Raw genomic sequence first — 20,665 nt, forward strand, 5'->3', positions numbered from 1 at the left:
CCTGGACGTAGATCTGGAGAAACCCCTGAGGCTAGAGACCGACGCGTCCGACAGAGCCGTAGGGGCGGTCCTTTTGCAGCCAGGGAGGGGCAAGCAGGAATGGAAACCGTGTGCCTTTTTCTCGAGAAAACTGAGCAAGTCGGAGCAAAACTATACAGTGTATGACCGCGAACTGCTGGCAATCTACGCGGCCTTTCGTCGTTGGCGTCATCTACTGATAGGGGCGCAACAACAGATCCAGGTTTGCACAGATCACAAGAACTTGGAGTACTGGAGAACCGCACGAGTACTCAACCAGAGACAGATTCGATGGGCACAGGAGTTCTCCAAGTTTTTCTTTGAAATCTGATACGTGCCCGGAGAGGAAAACGTAAGAGCAGACGCTCTCTCGCGTAAACCGGAGTACCTGGAAGGAGAGGGGCCGCCGGAGAAACGACATGTGATCCCCGAGGACCGATGGGTGTGTGGGGGAACTTTGGTGGGGAAACGAGAACTAGCCGGGCTGACCAGAAACGATGTGTTCGCGCAAACTAAAATCCGGGAACTACGAGACGGAAGAGGGACCCAAGAACGGTTTGAGGAGAAGGAAGGGGTACTGTACTATAGGGGAGCACTGTACGTACCGGGGGAGACCCTGAGGGAAAAGGTACTCAAACAACTCCACGACAACCCCACAGCAGGGCACTTTGGACAGCACAAAACCATGATGCTCGTGACCAGGCAGTTCTGGTGGCCCAGGGTGAGGGAGGATGTACGGGAATATGTATGGGGGTGCGACCGCTGCCAAAGGGCAAAGGGAGAGCGGGCTGCCCCCACAGGATTACTGGAACCCTTACCCACGCCGGGGAAACCCTGGGAGGTGGTATCCATTGATTTTTGACAGATTTGCCCAAGTCCCGGGGAAAGACAGCAGTCATGGTAGTGGTCGACCTACTGACAAAAATGTGTCATTTTATAGCTTGCTCACATGCTGTAACGGCAGAGGAAGCAGCCCGGTTGTTTGTGGAGCACATATTCCGGCTGCATGGCGCCCCCTTGAGGGTTATCTCCGACCGCGGAAAACAATTTACTTCCCGGTTCTGGAGGAAGCTCATGAGCTTGCTGCAGGTGGAGGTGGGTTTCTCGACGGCGAGACACCCAGAGACCAATGGGCAAGCAGAAAGAGCGAACAGTATACTCCAGCAATACCTACGCTGCTACGTCAGCGAGAGGCAGAACGATTGGGTAGAAAAACTAGCGCTGGCTGAATTCGCGTACAACAACGCGGAACATGTGTCCACGGGAATGAGCCCATTCATGGCCAACCATGGGTGTCATCCCAGGGCCTTCCCGGGGAGTGGGGAGGAAAGCTGGAGCGTACCCGCTGCAGAGCAGTTTGTGGAAGAAATGGAGGCCCTACACCAGCAACTTAAGATGAACTTAGAGCGGGCCAAGGAAACTTACAAGAGGCAGGCAGACAAGCACCACAGGGAAGGGGAGACCATACGGGTGGGGGACCGGGTGTGGTTGTCCACCCAAGGGCTACCTTTCAAAGGGGGGTGCAAGAAGTTGCAGCCCAGACGGCTGGGACCTTTTGAGGTAACACAGCAAGTTAATCCCGTGGCATTTAAGCTCAAGTTGCCTGATAGCATGAAAATACACCCGGTTTTCCACAGGTCCCTGCTCTCACCGCATAGGGAAGGGCGGGAATTCCAGGGGCAAGAGGGAGAAGTCACCACACACCCGCAGGTAGAAGAAAGGGAACACCACCACAGGGCCACGGAAATACTGGACTCAAGGTGGCAAGGGCGCCGGGTGGAGTATTTGGTAGCGTGGGAAGGGGAACCCAGGTCCGAAAACACGTGGGTCCCCACGGAAGCCTTCAAGGACAGGTATCTGGTGGAGGTATTCCACCGCCGGTTCCCGGACAAACCCAAACCCCTGGAGAGATTCTGGGAGGAGCAATTTGGAACCACAGATGAGGAAGAGGTTTTTGAGGGATTTTCTGACTCCGAGGAGGAGGGAGGAGAGGTTTCGGAGGAAGAAGAATCAGACTGGGAGGACCACCCCGTTGGCAGGTGGAAGAGCGGGTGGGAAGCGGGTTTCGAATCCACAGAAGATGGTGACAGTTCCTTCCGGGGGTTCCCCGCCTCGTCGGCCAACGAAGCGGACGAAGTTGATCTCACAGGGCGGTCCTGGGGTGGAGGGGATTCTGGGGGGGAGGTGGATGTCAGGGAACTGACATCGGAGCGGGAGGCGAAGGGGAGGCTCCTAGATGATGCTGGAGAAGGACCCAGCAGCAGGGGGAGAAGCAGCTCAGTGGAGGGGGAAGCATTTAAGCGCAACACCAGGAATAAAGGTGGGCAGATGGGGGAATCGGAGAGAGGGCTCCAGGACTCTTCACTGGAACTCAGTGAGGAGAGGACAGGTCCTCCGCTACCTACGCCCTCCCTGCGCAGAAGGCTCCCGCGCAGTGAGAGGAGGAGGAGACTGGGTGTCAAACAACTCTTATGTTGGAAGAGATTCAAGAAACGCCCACTGACGGATTCTGCCAGTGACTGAGGCAGTCATGATTAGAAAGGGCTGTGCAGTCAGAAAGGTTTAACAAGGCAAATTAGCCTAGAGAGGCACCAGTTTACGCACGAGTAACTCATACTCATCACACTCGGCAATGTTTTTTTGTTTTTTTACTGTGAAATATTTTTTATTATGAAAATGGAATACATCATAGAGCTGTCCTTAGGAAAGTTGCCTATACAATTTAAAAATGTTAATTGCAGGGAGAAAGAAAGAAAGAAAGAAAGAAAGAAAGAAAGAAAGAAAGAAAGAAAGAAAAGCTACAGCCTTTTGTTCTGCTCCATTGGCACCCAAAGTTACAGAAACTATTGGCACCCGAAGTTACAGAAACTAAGCTAATTTGACAGGAGTAGAAGTGTGGCGATGTGGCAAAGGGAGAAAATGAATGTCCAGCATTTTCCAAGTGAGCACTGCTGGGAGAACTAGCAAAGAACACACAACAGACTAGAATAAGGTGATACATTGCTACCCCAAAGCCCTGTGCTTGGAGATTCCTGGTAAATCATTCCCTCTGAGTAGGAGGTAAACCTGTCAGTCACAAAACAGTTCACCCTCTCCTTTTCTGCAGCCATAATGTCCCTACAGCTTTTTTTTTTTAAAAAAGAACACCCAATCTCTGAAGCACTTTGGGGCACGTCAGAGATCTTCAGTTCCATTCAGGACACTTTGGAGAAATTCTGGTTCAGCTCAGACAAACCTTGCATCTGTCCATAGCAACGAATATTCCGTCTTTTTATTCCTCCAAATTTAAATTCCAGATATGTGTTACATCCCCACCAATAGCATTAGTGAGGCATTGACCAAAAACCCCAGTAAAATATTAGTACTCAATATGGACAATTTCAACATTTTCTACCATTATGTAATTATCCTTACCTATGGACAAATATGAGGAGGAAAGAGGTAGTTGGTTTAAAGCATATAAGGGAGAACTTTTTCAACCCAAGGGCCACAATCTTTCAAGAACAACCTTTCGAGGGCCGCATGGTGGTGGTGGGAAAGGCCAGAGACCAACATGGGGAAAGCAGCTACTTGTGAACTTTACTTTGGGACAGTAGGCTAGTTTCCACTAGCAGTCATCCACCCTCTCTATCTTTCATCAGCACAAGTAAGAAATATTATCAGAATGCAATGACACATTCCAGCCAGGCAAAAACACCAAGGAAGAGTGCAAGGCCAAGTCGGAGAAGGTGTGACTTAGGGAAGATTTGGGGGGCCAGTTAGCAAGGCCTGGAGGCTGCATTTGGCACCAGTCTGAGGTTCTTCATCTCTGGTTTACAGCAATTTGTTTTTGTTCACTCAACTTTGTGTATACGATCAGTTTTGGAGGAGGAGAAGTTTGGATTTGATATCCCGCTTTATCAGTACCCGAAGGAGTCTCAAAGCAGCTCACAATCTCCTTTCCCTTCCTCCCCCACAACAAACACTCTGTGAGGTGAGTGGGGCTGAGAGACTTCAAAGAAGTGTGACTAGCCCAAAGTCACCCAGCAGCTGCATGTGGAGGAGCGGGGAATCAAACCCAGTTCACCAGATTACGAGTCCATCGCTCTTAACCACTACACCACACTGGCTCTAGTGTGCCTTAGCAACATTGTGGATTTATCTTCAAAACACACCACCCTAGAATGACTCTGCACTACTATTACTTCAGAGCTCACTTTTTACATTTATAGGCATGAATTGCTGGAAAGTGAAATAATTCCTCTAAAGGTGAGATATCCAGACATTCAACCAGTGCGGTTTAATGCATAGCAAAATCTCCCCTTCTTCAGCACTGATCACTGCACAGACTAAGTGTCTGAATGATCAGGAAGCTTTAATGCATCACCGTGCCCTGATATTTAACCTCTTCCTTCTAAATGCATGCTGAGATTATACAGAACAAAGACCTGTCTGTATCTCTTATCCGATAAGTGCCTATGCATTCCTGCTCCAGAATGATATTTTAAATACTTATTCCCAGCTCCAGGATGCCACCTCAACCGTCTGGTTTTGCAGTGAGTTTATGTTAAAATGTGACTGACTCAATGGATACGTAACACATTTCCACAAGGGCAGCTAAACTGGAAAATATTGTGCTGCAAACACTAGTACAGTGGTGCCCCGCAAGACGAATGCCTCGCAAGACGAAAAACTCGCTAGACGAAAGAGTTTTCCGTTTTTTGAGTCATTCCGCAAGACGAATTTCCCTATGGGCTTGCTTCGCAAGACGAAACGTCTTGCGAGTTCTTGCGAGTTTGTTTCCTTTTTCTTAAAGCTGCTAAGCCGTTAATAGCCGCTAAGCCGCTAATAGCCGAGCTTCGCAAGACGAAAAAACCGCAAGACGAAGAGACTCGCGGAATGGATTAATTTCGTCTTGCGAGGCACCACTGTACTCTTCTGCACTAGTAATCTACATGAGAGCCAATCCCAGACCCTCCAAGTGTCCCTATTTTCCAGTGACAGTCCCAAATTTACAGAAGCCTTCCCAGTTTCTGATTTGATCCGGGAATGTCCCATTTTCCCTCAGGATGTCCTTATTTTCATCAGAGAAAAGGTGGAGGGTATGGAGTTATGCGACCCCTGAACCAAGGAGATAAGTAACTGTGAAACCTTTAGAAGACATCTGAAGGGAGTTCTGTATACGGAAGGGTTTTTTAAAAAATGTTTAATGTTTTATTGTGTCATTATTATCTTGGAAGCCCCCCAGAGTGGTTGGGGCAACCCAGTCAGATGGGTTCTGTGTAGATAATATAATAATTATTATTAATATTATGGAATAGGACATCCCTATTTTTACAGGGGGACGAGGGTGGCGCTGTGGTGTAAACCCCTGAGCCTAGGGCTTGCCGATCAGAAGGTCGGCGGTTTGAATCCCCGTGACGGGGTGAGCTCCCATTGTTCAGTCCCAGCTCCTGCCAACCTAGCAGTTCGAAAGCACGTCAAAGTGCAAGTAGATAAATAGGTACTGCTTCGGCAGGAAGATAAACAGCATTTCCGTGCGCTGCTCTGGTTCGCCAGAAGTGGCTTGGTCATGCTGGTCACATGACCCGGAAGCTGTACGCCGGCTCCCTTGGCCTATAGAGCGAGATGAGCACCGCAACCCCAGAGTCGTCCGTGACTGGACCTAACGGTCAGGGGTACCTTTACCTTTACCTATTTTTACAGGAGAAATGTTGGAAGGTATGCAACCCTCATGCTTCCTTACATAAGAACCCCACTGGATCAGCCCAAGTAATCCAGCATCCTGTTCTCACAGAGGCCAGAAAAGATGCCTGCAGGGAGCCTGCAAGCAGGACCTGGGTGCAACAGCACTCTCCCTACTTCGGATGCCCAGCAAGCGGCGCTCAGATGCATTACTGCCTCCAATAGTGGAGGCCCAGTTATCGTGGCCGATAGCCCTTGGTAGGAACAGTGGTTTAGAACCACCGCCACTTGACACACACAGAACTGAGAAAGAGCTATCAACCTGTCAGTCATTTCCATGCCTGGGCAGGGTGAGGTTTCCCATGCAAACAATATAAACTTGTAAGCAATGGGGTGAGAGTTATGTAAAGCGCATTGACTTGAGCTTCTGCTATAGGCTCCATCCCTTTCTCTAGCTACCCCACACTGGCCAACTGTGCCCCCGCTTCACTAGATTTAATTGCTTCCTCCTGTCTGTCACCACTAGTCTGTATTGCTGACCTCTTACAGACTGAACCTAAGAAGACGTAAGAACTGTAAGTGGGATCTATTACTATTTTTATTACTAATATTATTATTATTATTATTATTATTATTATTATTATTATTACAGTGGTACCTCGGGTTACATACGCTTCAGGTTACATATGCTTCAGGTTACAGACTCCGCTAACCCAAAAATATTGCTTCAGGTTAAGAACTTTGCTTCAGGATGAGAACAGAAATTGTGCTCCAGCGGCACGGCGGCAACAGGAGGCCCCATTAGCTAAAGTGGTGCTTCAAGGTTAAGAACAGTTTCAGGTTAAGAACAGACCTCCGGAACAAATTAAGTACTTAACCTGAGGTACCACTGTATTATTATTATTGTTATGTAGTGTAGTTTCACCCTGGGCCAACAGGGGGATACTGTATATAGTTTTCACTCAGGTCTGTAGGTAGTTTTCACTCAGGTCCGCGGCAGTTATTTTAGGCGGGAACTCTGGGCTGTTGTGGTTACAATGTTGACAGCCGGCTGCCTATAAATACAGGCCGGCTGAGCTGTTCGCAGTTAGTTCTATTCCAGCTTACCATAATAAAGAGCTACTTGAAGAAATCGCTGTGCCGGCTGCTATGTCAACCCACCACCTAACACTGGCGACGAAGGTGGGATTGATGGACATCAGAGCACAGCCAGATGCGGCCAGCCTCTGAACTGAGCTGAATCACTGAGCTGAATCACAGAGCGAAATCACTGAGCGAAATCACTGGGCAGAACCAATTCAGAGCTGACTGTTCTGGCTAGAGCACTGTGTTCCATCCATCGCCCTTCACGCCGGCATCGGAATCATGGCTTCACTTGTGCCTCTACCGCCGTTTGCGCCAGCCTCTGAATCATGGGACTCCTACCTCGCTCGGTTCGACTGCTACCTCCAAGCCAACGAGCTGACAGAAGTATCACAGGAGCGGAAGCGGGGCCTATTCCTCAGCCTCTGTGGGCCTGAGGTGTTTGAGACGGCCCGAGCGTTGGTTGCGCCTGAAGCAGTCCAGGCAACACCATGGGACACGATCCAAGAGAAGCTCCGCAACCACTACTCACCAAAGCCGTCCAAGATTGCTGCCCGCCATGCGTTCTACCACCGGAACCAGGCAGAGGGGGAGTCAATCAGCAACTACACCACCGCCCTGCGACAGGCTGCAATGCACTGTGAGTTCCGAGACTTAGACGATGCCCTGATGGATCGAATCGTCTGCGGGGTCCGGGACATCCATCTGCAACGGCGCCTCCTAGCCAAGCCAGACCTCACGCTACAGAAAGCCATTGAGGAGGCTGTGGCCTCAGAAGCTGCTGAACGCTCCGCCCAGGAGATCCGCAAGTCCAGCAGCCCGCGTCTTGCTAGGGAGCCAGTTCCGGTGCATCATGAAAAGGCCAGCAGTGAGGAGGCATCCTCCAGTGAAGACGATGACGTGCACCAGACAAAGCGGGAGCGCAGGAAGTTCCAACAGAAGTCCAAGGGCCAACCGGAATGTGCTGGCTGCGGAGGCAACCATTCCCGTGCCAAGTGTCGATTCAGAGACGCCATCTGTAGGAAGTGTTCCAGAAGGGGCCACATCGCTAAGGTCTGCCGATCGGCTCCGTCTGACACCCCCCCTTCATCAATTCGCAAGTCCAAGTCTTCACTCCAGTCTGCCAAGGAAAGTTGTTTCGCTCTCACCAACTGCCGCTGCCCGTCTGGAACCACGATTGGCCAAACCGACTCGCCTACGCGACGCAAGCTGAACGTCACGGTGCTCATTGAAGGAGCTCCATGTGACATGGAGATCGACACCGGGTCTGCCCTGTCCATCGTGTCATGGAGCACCATCAAAAGACTGGTACCCAGAGTGTCCAAAAGGCAACTCGACTCTCACCGCGTACACCTGAGAGACTACCAGGGAAACGACATTCCCGTGGTAGGCGTTGGCCGGTTCCGGATCGCCTTCAAGGATTTTTCGGGCCTGCTCCGGTTGGTGGTGGTCGAAGGTCAGCGGCCAAGCCTCCTAGGGCTAGACTGGTTTGATGCCCTCGGCCTGGAAGTCACCGGCATCAACTGCATCTCTAACGCAGAGACTGAGGGTCTGGTCAAAGACTTTGCCGAGGTTTTTGACGGCACCTTGGGCCAATATACAGGTACGCCCATCTCCTTTAGCCTTGATCCACAAGTCGCCCCCATCAAGCTAAAGCCACGCCGGGTTCCCTTTGCTCTCAAGGCTAAGGTGGATGAACAACTGGACAAACTGATCGCCCAAGGAGTTTTGGAGCCGGTTGACCACGCAAAGTGGGAAACCCCCATCGTCACGCCTGTCAAGCCAGATGGGTCGGTGAGAATCTGCGCTGACTACAAGTGCACGATCAACAAGGCACTTCAGCAGCACGCTTATCCGGTTCCTGTTGTCCAACACCTGCTGCATTCCCTGGGTGAGGGTAAGGTCTTCGCTAAGCTGGACCTTGCCCAAGCCTATCAACAACTGCCAGTCGATGATGCCACTGCTGAAGCCCAGACGATCGTCACCCACCGGGGGGCTTTCTGTTGCCGCCGGTTGCAGTTCGGGGTGAGTGTGGCTCCTGGCATCTTCCAAAGCCTTATGGAGCGTCTCCTGCAAGGGCTTCCGGGCGTGGTACCATATTTTGATGACGTCTTGGTGTCTGCAGACTCACACCAGCAGCTGTTCGAGCGCCTCCGTGCCGTGCTGACCAGGTTCCAGGAGGCCGGGCTCAAGGTAAAGAGGGAGAAGTGCCAGATCGCCGTTCCACAGGTAGAGTTCCTGGGCTATCTTATCGATGCCTCCGGTCTTCATCCAACCACATCCATGATCCGCGCTATCCAGCAGGCCCCCACCCCAAAGAACAAAACGGAGTTGCAGGCATTCCTGGGGCTGCTGAACTTTTATAACATGTTCCTGCCCCACAAAGCCACAGTGGCTGAGCCTCTTCACCGACTCCTTAGCACTAAGACGCCTTGGGCCTGGGGTCATCGGGAGACGGCGGCCTTCAACGCGGTCAAGGCTCTCCTTTCTTCAGACAGTGTGCTGGTACAGTACAGTGAATCCAGGCCGCTGGTCCTTGCCTGCGACGCCTCACCTTTTGGCATCGGTGCTGTCCTTAGTCACCGTTTTCCAGATGGAAGAGAAGCACCGCTCGCCTACTTTTCCAGGACACTATCTCCGACGGAACGGAATTACAGCCAGCTCGACAAGGAGGCATTGGCACTTGTGGCTGGAGTGAAGAGGTTCCATGAATACCTCTATGGCAGGACTTTTGACCTCATCACTGACCACAAGCCACTCCTGGGCCTCCTCGCCGGTGATCGTCCAACTCCACCGGTCCTCTCACCACGCATGCTGCGATGGACTGTTTTCCTGGCTGCCTACCACTACCGGCTCATCCATCGCCCGGGGAAATCGATGGGCCATGCCGACGCCCTCAGCCGTTGCCCTCTTCCAGCATTTGTGGAAGACCCGGCTCCAGCTTCATCGCTCCTTCTGATTGAGGATCTTCCGGCAGCGCCTGTATCGGCTGCCACTGTGGCCTCCGCATCTGCCCAGGATCGCACCATCAGCCGGGTGCTCAACTGGGTGTGGAGGGGGTGGCCACAAGGGCCTTTTGCATCGGAGTTCCAGCCCTTCGCAACCAGACAACATGAACTCTCAGCTCATCGTGGCTGCCTGCTGTGGGGAGACCGCGTCGTGATTCCCCAGGGACTCCGTCAGCGCGTCCTGGAGGCTCTGCATGTTGGCCACCCGGGAATTGTCAAAATGAAGGCGTTGGCTCGGTGTTACGTCTGGTGGCCTAATATGGACGATGCCATCACTGCCTGGGTGTCCGCCTGTCAAGCGTGCCAGGAGTCGAGGCCTGCACCACCGGCAGCTAAGGGACACACCTGGGAGACGCCAAAGACACCCTGGTCGAGGGTGCACATCGATCTGGCTGGCCCCTTTCACGGCCGGACCTTTATGGTAGTGGTGGACGCCTATTCCAAATGGCTGGAGGTCGCCCTGATGCCCTCCACCACTACCGAAGCTGTCATCCGGGTGCTGCGAGGCCTGTTTGCAACGCATGGGTGTCCTGATGTCCTTGTCTCTGACAACGGACCGCAGTTCACGTCAGGCACGTTTGAGCGGTATCTTTTGGGACTGGGCATCCGCCATGCCCTAACGGCACCTTTTCATCCATCCAGCAACGGGCAAGCGGAAAGAATGGTGCGCTCGACAAAAGAGGCACTGGCGCGCCTGTACCGGGGAGACTGGCATGAGCGGGTCGCCGAATACTTGTTCGTGCAACACATCACCCCTCATGCGGCCACAGGGAGGAGTCCTGCTGAACTGCTTATGGGCCGCCGCCTCAGGTCACCGCTCGACCGGCTACACCCAGACTTTGCCGTGGCTGAACCCCCAGGCTGTGCCAACGCACCACGGTCATTTGTCCCAGGAAACCAGGTCTTTGCCCGGAACTATGTGGGGGACATCCCTTGGGTGCCAGCCACAGTAGTGGGAGTCACTGGACCTCGCTCGTACCAGGTGGCACTCGAAGACGGACGCTTGTGGCGACGGCACATAGACCAGCTTAGGCGCAGGGTTGGGGACTTGGACACTACCGAGGTGCCCCCAACTGCGCTTGCGGCTCCAGAAGAGACACGTACAGATGGCGAGGCCCCACCTACACCTCCCTCACAAACTGCCAGCGTGGAGCCGAACCAAGCCGTTTCAGAACAGACTCAGACCACTCCACCTGCGGAGGCTCCACCCACAGCAGCGGATCCAGGGGAGTTGGTTCCAACGCCACCTAGGGTCGCACCACAGCCTCAGCGAGAACTGTGTGGCCCTCCGGAATTGGCTACCAGTCCCCGGCGGTCTGGCAGAGTTTCCAAGCGCCCAACTTATTTAAAGGACTATGTTGTTGGACAGGTATCACTGTTGGTCTAAGTATGGGAAATGTAACCGATATGCTTTTGTGCTTAATTGAACCATTACGCGTAGTGCTGTATATAAGGAAACCATTACGATTGTAACTAACGCCTTATCTCGGTGGGGAGGGGTGTTATGTAGTGTAGTTTCACCCTGGGCCAACAGGGGGATACTGTATATAGTTTTCACTCAGGTCTGTAGATAGTTTTCACTCAGGTCCGCGGCAGTTATTTTAGGCGGGAACTCTGGGCTGTTGTGGTTACAATGTTGACAGCCGGCTGCCTATAAATACAGGCCGGCTGAGCTGTTCGCAGTTAGTTCTATTCCAGCTTACCATAATAAAGAGCTACTTGAAGAAATCGCTGTGCCGGCTGCTATGTCAACCCACCACCTAACAATTATTATTATTATTATTATTATTATTATTATTATTACTACTATATCCTGAGAAATCGTTCTAATGCTCTGCCTTCCCAAGCACTGAGGATACTGTTGTTTGCCTGAATATGTGATCATTTGCCTTGTGCAACACATTTATTTAGCCTAAGAACCTTTGCTTCGCCCTTCAGTTTTCAATTCATTGTTGCAGCAATAAATTTTAGATAATTTAATGTAATGGTGATCTGTGTTTTCTGGACGTATGCTTCCTGACAATTTTTTCTTTCTTTTGGCAGGATGAATATCAGTGATTACATACAATGAGTACATCTGAAGTGACTCCAAATCATTCTATCTGAAAGCTTGTAACCTTTCAAGTGAAATTGGGTTTCTCCTCTTGCTATTCTGCTCAGTGCGTAAATCCTCTCTTTATTGCCAAGGTCGTTGTGCATATAAATCAAGGGGGATGTGAAAACAAACAAAGGTGATTAAGCGCTGCGGCTTCTTGTCACAACAAGCAAAAGTAAATAGGTGAAGGTAAAGGACCCCTGGACGGTTCAGTCCAGTCAAAGGAGACTATGGGGTTGCAGCACTCATTTCACTTTTCAGGCCGAGGGAGCCGGCATTTGTTCACAGACAGCTTTCCGGATCAAGACTAAACGGCTTCAAGTGCAACAGTACACTGTGATGGAAACCAGAGTGCACGGAAATGCCATTTACCTTCCCGCCGTAGTGGTACCTATTTTTCTACTTGCACTGGTGTGCCTTTGAACTGCTAGGTTGGCAGAAGCTGGGACAAAGCTCACCTCATCATGGGGATTCGAACAGCTGACCTTCTGATCGGCAAGCCCAAGAGGCTCAGTGGTTTAGACCACAGCGCCACTCACATTCAAAATAGCCCAGTGTATATGGCATTAGACTTGAATCTAGGAGACTTGAGCGCAAGGCTTGGTGGTAGAGCATCCGTTCTGCTTGTAGCAGTTCCCAGGCTTGATCCCAGGCATCTTCAGGCAGGGCTAGGAGAGACTCCTGCCTAAAATTGTAGAGAGCCATTGCTAGTCAGTGTAGACAATACAAAGCTAGATGGATGTATTGCCTTATTCCGGAAGATGATTATTATCTCAAGGAGATTAGGGTGTTGCCCAGCAATTGTTGCTCAGTACATTTCTGAGCACAATTCAAAGTGTTGGTGCTAACCTTTAAAGGGCCTCGGTCCTGTATACCTGAAGAAGCGTCTCCACCCCCATTGTTCAGCCCGGACACTAAGGTCCAGCTCCAAGGGCCTTCTGGTGGTTCCCTCGCTGTGAGAAGTGAGGTTACAGGGAACCAGGCAGAGGGCCTTCTCGGTAGTGGCGCCTGCCCTGTGGAACACCCTCCCAGCAGATGTCAAGGCAATAAACAACTATTTTATTTTTAAAAGACAACTGAAGGTGGCCCTGTTTACGGAAGTTTTTAATGTCTGATGCTGTATTGTTTTTAATATTCAGTTGAAAGCCACCCAGAGTAGCTGGGGAAACCCAGCCAGATGGGCGGGGTATAAATAATAAATTATTATTATTAATTGCCCCTCTCCCATGGGCCTGAGCCTTTTCACAGGTTAATTCTGCTCATTTAATAAAGTGTGTTGAGATGGCACAGTGTGGGGTTTTTTGATCTTTAAAATAAACCTTCAGTGATGGGCGGGGTATAAATAAATTGTTGTTGTTTATGGCTGCCATTGAGTCTTAATGGATATATTATAGTGCAAATAGATAACTACAGTGCAAACTTTTGATGTGAATTTTTAGCAATGGCTGTGCTTTTCTTCTCATATTGCCTCAGAAAGTGTGAATTTGATAGATTTGCCTTTAAATGCAAAATGAATCAAATTTTCTTCCACATCCCTCAACATAAAACACTGAAGCCATGCATGAAGAGATAGGTATTCATTTACCTCATAAGAACAGAACAATCCAATAACTTGGAGTGCAGCAGCAGCAACCACAGAATACTACAGAGGAAGCCATAGTTGTCTGCATTTTTTTGTATGCCAGCACACTATTAAGAAATGATCCAGTTTACAGCATTTAAAATTCAGGAAGCTCATACACCTTATGATTTGTGCAAACCATAGTTTATTGCATTCTGATGAAATGGCAAACTATTGTTTGCTACATATTGGAAGCAAGCACACCCACACTCTCTCAGTGTGGGTGTGCTGTGTATTATATTTAGACACAGAACAGATCCAATCTCCATTTTATTCACATTAGTATTTGATATGAGTGAGGGGCTGTGCTGAGTTATCACTCCAAATTGCAGAGAGAACAGGTTAGAATTAATTAATGCAATATGACATTAATCAAGTATTCTCAAGGAGCTTTAATTTAACAAGAAGCATCTAATAGATTTTTGTTGTAGCTTTCAAATTAGGGCAATTAATATCAGATATCTCAGCAAGACAAGAATATTGCACATAGTAAAATTAGTTCTTGAATCATCTTTTACTCTTGAGATACACTTAATGCCAAAGAGAATGAATATTAAAATTGATTGTGGAATATCCAGTCATTTTGTTTCTGGATCTGACAGCAAAAACCAGTTTTAGCAAAGTATATCCATTTAAAATTTAGCATTTGCACAAAGCTAAGAAAGTGTTTAATAGAAAAGAGAATTATTTAAAAGTCTCCTTGGGTGGCTTGTGGTATGGGGGCCAAAGAATATATGACACCAACTTTCCTCCAGAAGTTTTTTTACTACAGTTCCCACCAGTCCCACCCAGCATGGTCAATGGTCAGGAATAATGGTACTAATTCTACCATTGGAGGGGCATCGGGTTGGGAAGGCTTTCTTTCACAAAGCGATTATTTCAATGGCAAATGAAATTCCTTCCCAATGCCACTATGGGGAATAAGATAGAAAGGAAGCACCATTTTGTTACCAATACCAAATGGCCCCAGTGACATTCCAGAACCCCTGTACAATATTATCCTAACTCTTGGTAGACAGTGATATATATATATATATATATATATATATATATATATATATTGCTCTTGTTGCTCCCATGAGGAGCCCAATGTTAGTACTGAGCGTGTGAGAAACTGGAAAGAGCCACACAGCAATGGTGTCAGGGTAAAAAGCACAGCCTCATACAATGTATCATATACATTGCCCATTCATCAGAGAGAAGAAGAAGAAGAAGAAGAAGAAGAAGAAGAAGAAGAAGAGGAGGAGTTTGGATTTGATATCCCACTTTATCATTACCCTAAGGAGTCTCAAAGTGGCTAACAATCTCCTTTCCCTTCCTCCTCCACAACAAACACTCTGAGGTGAGTGGGGCTGAGAGACTTCAGAGAAGTGTGACTAGCCCAAGGTCACCCAGCAGCTGCATGTGGAGGAGCGGGGAAACGAACCCGGTTCACCAGATTACAAGTATACCTCTCTTAACCACTACACCACACTGGCTTAGGGTAGAGACAACTAGGAGGACCAAACATACTTCCTATAGCCCTTATTTGTCTCTGCAATGCCCACAGTTTTATAAGAACCATATCTTGCATTCAAAGGCATCGATGCCAAAAGGAACTGGAGGACAATGATATCTATTTCGATCCACTTCTATGTTATTCCGAGCACAGATACTAATCCTGCTGTTCTTCTACATTTGGTTTGCTCTTCTTTGCTCTTCTTTTCTTTTTCACGGCCTGTTATTAATAGCAGAACGCTAAACACCCCTGAGAGTTTGTTAAGTTAAAGATAGAGAGCATTATTATTTTGTTCATTTTCCAGAAAAGAATCTGCAGTACCGATTAAATTCATTTACGTAATGACTTTCTCATTAAGCGATTTTGTGCGTTGTGATTGCCTTTAAATATCTTCAGCTGAAAAAGAAATTGTTTTGCTCATTACGACAGAATATAAAAAAATAAATACATGTAAATAGCATTTAGAGGGATCTCAGACAAAAGGATCAACAACTCTGGCAAATCGTGCATGGGATACATAAGTGAGTCTTGTTGTTCATGGAAGAAGCCATAAGGAGCACCCTTGCTCTCCCCACAGCTAAACCAGACAAAGCCTTGTGCTACAGTGTGATGTAATGTATAGAACAATAGAGATGACACCTCAAACATGCCTTGGCCATCTTGAAAGTAGGGTAAGTGGTGTTAGAATAGGCAACAGACTTTAATTAATACCCACTGTGTTGGAAGTAATAAAAACCACTCAGGGGTTATTGTACCCGAGAGTAGAGGCTGGGTGACCTTTTCTGACCTAATTGTCTGTCTTCCTTGGCATAAGACAAATGCAAAAACCCTGCACCCCACATTTCACTGAAATGCTCTCTTTTCTTCCTTACATCTCAAATGCATTTCATTAATTGATGGATTGTTGTTATGGGTGTGTGTGTGTGCAACATTAGTTTAATGGTAAAAGAAACTTAAGAAAGTAGAACAGGGGCATTGAAATTGACCGTCAACACAGTTATTGTTGGATTTTCAGAGCAAGCAGGCTCACAAATCACCTGGTCACAGTCCAAATCTGACACACACACAACCAAAGCTCTTTTCCACCAGGGAACAATTTAAAAGCTATAAGAAATATATTTTGAAGTGGAGGGACTCCTAGCATTTATGCCAACCTACTTTGGTTCCTCCCAGCTGCACTGCAGTTGCCTTGGGCTCTTTCAATTTGCACTATAGAACACGCAAGCAATTTTTCATTATTGACAAACTTATACAGAGCTGGTATTATGTCTTCACTTCAAACAGCCACAGCATGTGAATCAACTTCAAACTGCACAGCTCATATACAGTTAAGTAGTTAAGTTCTCCCCGTAAAATCATAGCTCTTTCTCTTTTAGGAGTCCCAGCAGTTTTTCGTCTGGTGAATGAACAAAACCTACTCTCATAAAACTCCAGTAATTTGCAGGCAACACAAAGAGGAAGGTATCTATGCTGCTCTCTGGCTATGATTAAGAAAGGCTTATTTGTATGTGTGATTGGTCAATTTTTCCTTTTAGCAGCAGTTCCTTGAATTTAAGGAGATAGCACTCCAGAGGTCCCCTGAACTTCAAGGATAATTCTCCAAGTGACAGTAAGGCCTCTACTGGGATAGAGGTGGCCAAAAAGCCCCTCATACACTAGTGACAGACTGCATGTGTCCCATTGGATCCTGGCTGCAGGATGAATAAACAAAAAAAGGGCACGCATACAAAATGGGACACATACAACAGCTGAACTGGTGGAATTCAACTTTGTATAATTAATAATAATAATAATAATAATAATAATAATAATAATAAATTTATTATTTATACCCCGCCCATCTGGCTGGGCTTCCCCAGCCACTCTGGGTGGCTTCCAAAAAAATATTAAAATACTATAATACATCAAACATTAAAAGCTTCCCTAAACAGGGCTGCCTTCAGAGGTCTTCTAAAAGCCTGGTAGTTGTTGTTCTCTTTGACATCTGGTGGGAGGGCATTCCATAGGGAAGGCGCCACTACCGAGAAGGCCCTCTGCCTGGTTCCCTGTAACTTGGCTTCTCGCAGTGAGGGAACCGCCAGAAGGCCCTCGGTGCTGGACCTCAGTGACCAACGTTCCATCTGCACAAGCACTGCAGTTTGCCAGATGAGATGATCCCTCATCTCCTCCCTCACATGCTGTTCTGGGGTTTTTCTTGACACACACAGCCCAGGCCACTTGAGTGGGGCGTGGGGCAGGATGGGGGAAAGCCCCATTGCGGAAGCAGAAATCGTTGCACAGGACTTCCACTGACAGGGCTCATTAGGAGAACCCAACCCAAGGTCCCTAAACTCATGTTTGCCTTGTAGCACAAATCAGGAATGGGGATAAGTTTTTGTAGAGTTCCCTATGTGGGATGTAATCCATTGGTGCAGTCAAATGCAACAATCATTATTCCCCCTGCATGCGACCTGGGAGATGGGCATTGCCCTGGTTGACTCCATAAAAGAGCCAAGTCATGCAGCCATTTTTTCTTACTTGCAGTTCAGTCTAGTTCATCTTGATACTGCTATTTTCTTGCTTGTTGTACTTTTGCTGCCATGCTGCTCTCCAGCAGCACATGAGTTCAGTCTCCTTATGAGACAAACTCACAGCCTTTCTTTATGTAACCACTAAGTAAAGCTTGCCTTTCAGAGATCAAATCGTGAACTGAAATGTGCATAAATATTTTGTTACTTCACTTAGAAAGATTTTTGTGTCTTTATTCTTTTTAAAGGGGACATCAGAAAATAATCTTAACTAAGAGATTCAGATGAATCTGCAAACTAGCTTCCAGATATATTGAGGGGAATTTGCTCTGCTATATCTCTTCACTAGCGAGCCTTCCTTGCTACCTTTAACATTCCCACACCCTAACCTCTGGATCAGCTCCTGTAAACATGCTTTCACATATGTTTGGACATATGTTGTGTTGTGTTTGTACTTTTGTACTGTTTTATTGTTGTTAGCCGCCCTGAGCCCGGCTGGGGAGGGTGGGATATAAATAAAAATTATTATTATTATTATTATTATTATTATTATTATTATTATATTCATTATGAGTATTTTTATACCGCAGATGTTATACCGCAGATGTTAAATTTGCCATTTTACCCCTTCAACTCCTTGGATGGAATTGTAATGTTTTCCTTACAATTTCCCATAGCAAAGGGTGACTTAGATAACTGTTCTTTGGTTGGGGTATGGGGAGAGGACAGAGAGAGGGATGGAGACTAACTACCCCCAGTCAAAAAACTCACCCCTCTCTTTATTGTTTTTGGTGTGGTTTTTATATTTTAGTCAAGCTTTCTGCCTGCTCTTAATTGCTTCTCTTATCTGACAGTTGGCATTTGGTTGAAATACTATGAATATTCTCTCTTGTATTCAGCAGGTGTGAATAGTATTTCCATTCGTACAAAGCCTACCAGGGATTGAACTGGACAATACTTATATTCAGCCTCAAGCCAAAATAAGATTGCACCCGTGAGGCAAAATAATTTCCTTCTTCATCTTAATCATCCCCCAAACAAACCAATTTCTACATTATGAGCACATTCCATAAGATCAAAGGAAGAGCCAGTTTTTCTTCATTTTGCTCTTGTACACATTGACAAAAATGTTAGTTTTTCTGTTAGTTGATAAATTAATAGGCTGATAACTTGCGTAGGGCTTGCCTGCCCTGATAGCGCAGGCATACATTATTAATATTGAACACTTGTAATTTCTTTGCCCTTCTGGTTTATTCCCAAATTAATCTATAATTCATGTTTTCAATTTATGTAAAACCATTAAAAAGTTTAACTCTTCCCATTTTTAAAACCAAGTTCCTTTTTGTTAAAATTAAATTTCCATTTTAAGCCTTGATCCATACCCAAATAAGCATAGGGAGCCTTTGCCTGACAACAGTGGGGCCCATAGATTGCAGCACAATATTGGGCAAGGTTTTGCCCAGTATCTTGCCTGTGTGAGAGACTCATGGGAAAAAGCGGTCCCATTAACCCTTGCAAAGGGGAGGGGAAAGCCTATATAAAGCTGCTTCCTGCTTGTAAAAAATGTCCAAGCAGGAATACACACCACTCAGCCATCTCTTAATTATTTTGATGTAAGAAAATATGAAACTTATGGATTTGGGAGTTTTACTTGACCTAATAAAGATATTGACCTAACATGGATTATGGAGCCACGTTAAACCAGTTTATGTTCCCCACAAATCCCCCAGGACCTGTCTGCCTACAATTTGGCAGGCCCAATCCATTCTGGAAGGATTCCTGAGCCTGTAAATTTCATCCATTTTGGTCCAAGGGTGGGGGGAATGCAGCCATTTTTGGATTCCCCATGAGTGTGGAGCTTTGTTTTTACACAAAATGGCTTGGAAGCAGCACAAAGCAACACAGAAACATGCCATACTTTTTAAAATATGCACAGCTACCAGGTGAATCTTGGAACTGGTGCAATACCCTATTTACTAGGCATGTGTATCAGCCACAAGATTCATAGAATCATAGAATCATAGAGTTGGAAGAGACCACAAGGGCCATCGAGTCCAACCCCCTGCCAAGCAGGAAACACCATCAGAGCACTCCTGACATATGGTTGCCAAGCCTCTGCTTAAAGACCTCCAAAGAAGGAGACTCACCTCAAAGAAGGAGATTCACCTCACATCTTGTTGTGGTTTGCATAAGCTCTATGGTATTCCAATTCAGTTCATTATTTGGGACAAGGTCTTATCTGTTAAATCTGTTTACAAACAACAACCGATTAACACGTGTCCGAATGAAGCACGGCGCCAAACACGGAAGTGACTGAAAATGTCACTAAACTCATTACTAAAAGGGGGTGGGGTATAATGGAGCGGGCACACTTATGTGTGCTTCACTGATGCACGTGGGGGCCAGGAATGGAACCCCCACATGAAATGGTTGCCGACTGTATTCTGTTTCACCCCCTTTAACTGTAACAGCAAATATATATATATATATATATATATATATATAAAACTATAAATTTATTTTAATTTTTACACAAGTGGATGAAATGTGTTTTCTTGCTGCTCGCCCATCCTTTCTTTTTTTTTTTTAAATAAATTTTTATTAATTTTCCAAACACAAAATAAAAAAAACAAACAAAACACAATACACCAACATACAAACATACAAACATGTATAATTTCATAGCCATTTTTTCATAAACCTTACTTTCCGGACTTCCCCATACCTCCCCTTTTCTGCATCCTTGTTTTATATTTCTTCAGCAACTCCTCACAACTAAATATTCAATTCAATTTCTTTTAAGTTCTTCTAATATTGTTAATTACAGCTGCAATTCTCTGTTTCCCAACCCCTTGACATTTTAACATTCCTGAATTTTACAACAAGTTCTAAGATAAACTTTGAATTTCTTCCAATCTTCTTCCACTGTCTCTTTCCCCTGGTCACGGATTCTGCCAGTCAACTCCGCCAGTCCCATGTAGTCGATCACCTTCGTCTGCCATTCTTCCAGTGTGGGTAGTTGTTGTGTCTTCCAATACTTTGCTAGAAGAATCCTTGCTGCTGTGGTCGCATACATAAAAAACGTCCTGTCCTTCCTTCTCACCAATTGGCCGACGATGCCCAGGAGGAAAGCCTCAGGTTTTTTAGGGAAGGTCCATTTAAGAACCTTCT

This window comes from Podarcis pityusensis, assembly GCF_964106645.2.
Source record: "Podarcis pityusensis genome assembly, chromosome: 17".
Taxonomy (NCBI): domain Eukaryota; kingdom Metazoa; phylum Chordata; class Lepidosauria; order Squamata; family Lacertidae; genus Podarcis; species Podarcis pityusensis.